Source organism: Trachymyrmex cornetzi, unplaced genomic scaffold (assembly GCF_001594075.2).
Source record: "Trachymyrmex cornetzi isolate Tcor2-1 unplaced genomic scaffold, Tcor1.1 scaffold616, whole genome shotgun sequence".
NCBI lineage: Eukaryota > Metazoa > Arthropoda > Insecta > Hymenoptera > Formicidae > Trachymyrmex > Trachymyrmex cornetzi.
This window is the reverse complement of record NW_017299933.1, coordinates 76,896-78,922: the sequence shown is the minus strand read 5'-3', so window position 1 is coordinate 78,922 and position 2,027 is coordinate 76,896.

Below are 2,027 nucleotides of genomic sequence, written 5' to 3'. Positions count from 1 at the left end.
TGTTTGTCCACCGTAGTGGTGCCTACCCGTGTCCCTGCTTCCGATTTAGAGGGGGAGGCAGACCCCTTTTTACTGCTTTATGCAGTTCTGCCCGTGTTCCTACCTCCGGTTCGCCTCAAGGGCCATGGAGAGGTAGATCCATGTTTGTGTGGCTCCGGTTCAGGAAAGCCTTTCCCTTTGCCACACCCTACGCCGCCGCGCCGTTTGCCTCCGCTCGAAATTCCCCCCAGCGCGAGACATCCTCCGTGTTTTAACAGGGGGAGGGAGCACCCCTAATCCTACCCGGACTCTTCCTCCGTGTTTTAACAGGGGGAGGGCGTGCCCCTGGCAGAGTTGGTCTACCCGTAGGACCATCCTCCGAGGATTAACAGAGGGAGGGCGACCCCTGGCCCAGAATGGGCCTACCCGTGCCAAACGTCCGTGTTTTTTATACAGGGGAGACGTGTATCCCCTGCCGGCGGCCCCACCAAGCCAGGGGGACGAAGGACATCCCCCCGCAGGCAGCGCCCCTTCTTACCTACCCGTTACTATGCCTCCAGGTTTTTATACGAGAAGGAAGGCAAGCCCCTGTTGGCGGGATGGTGAGGTTCAGGATCGAGTCCGTTCCCTTCATCCCCCTCCTTACCGATCGCGACGCGAGAAACCTACCCACGGCGACGTCCCATCACTTTCCGTACACGTCCCCCCGCAGGCAGCGCCCCTTCTTACCTACCCGTTACTATGCCTCCGGGTTTTTATACGAGGAGGAAGCCCCTGTTGGCGGGATGGTAAGGTTCAGGATCGAGTCCGTTCCCTTCGTCCCCCTCCTTACCGAGCGCGACGCGAGAAACCTACCCACGGCGACGTCCCATCCCTTTCCGTACACGGGCTATTGACCGAGCTCTCATCGACCCCCGCGGGAACATTTCCCCCTCCTCCCAAGCCCCCTAATTTAATCGCCCTCCCGGCGGAACGCGACAGTTCCCTCGGCTCGCCCCACGACCCCTGCCCAACGGAGCCCACGCCGCCTCTGGCTGAGGCAAGCCAGAGTGCCTGCTGTGACCGGTGTCACCGCAGGTAACCTAACCGATGGAGTGCCCTTAGCCACCCGAGACGGAAACCCCAGCCCGGCACCAGCCACAGCGCTACAAGTAGCACCGGTGAAGGGGCCGTGAAGGGAGCAACATCGCCCGGGAGGAGCCCCCTCACCGCGACAAGGTGGCACTCCGCGGAGGGGGAAATTATACGTTGACTATAGTTTCACTTATGGTAGATCTATAAAATGTTTTCTTTTCAACATATAGGAAAACCTTACGTAAATACCAATGACTATTTTCAATATATTTTTTAATTAAAGTTATACAGAAAATCTGCGACGTAACTGTCCTTAAGAGCGCATATTTTTCGGCTTTAAAAAGTATGCATTTTTCATAATTTATTAAATAAAGAATATACACGCTATAAGAATCGTATTTCTTGTAAATAGTATTACATATTTTTGATTATTAATTACAATTTTTTATTTCACGTTTGAAAAATATTTCCCCTACAGCCCTTCGTCCTATACTCTGCATGGTATGCAGCGTTTCGTAGTACCAGAAATATTTCCGATCTGATTCATCTAAAACAAAGAATTGAAAAAGAACTTAAAGTGTATAAGAAATTGTAGTCTCTATCGATACGATTTTTAAATTTTTGATATTTAAAATGATTGACCTTTAAACATAGAAAATTATTTGAAAAGCCGCCATTTTGTTAAAAATGAAAAATTTTTAAATCGCTTCTAATAAAGACTATAATTTTTTATACGCTTCAAGACCTTTTTTGAACTTTTGTTTCGGATAAATCAAATTGTTGATATTTCTGTTATCGCGAAAAGCTGCATGCTGTGCAGAGTTCAGGACAATGACCTATGGGGGGAGGGGGATAGATACATGCTTTCAGGTAATAGATGAAACTTAAAATAAAGAAATGTGAATAATAACAATAAATATGTACTTTCATTTACAAAAACTCGATTCTTGTTTGTATACTCTTTCCAGAAAAAA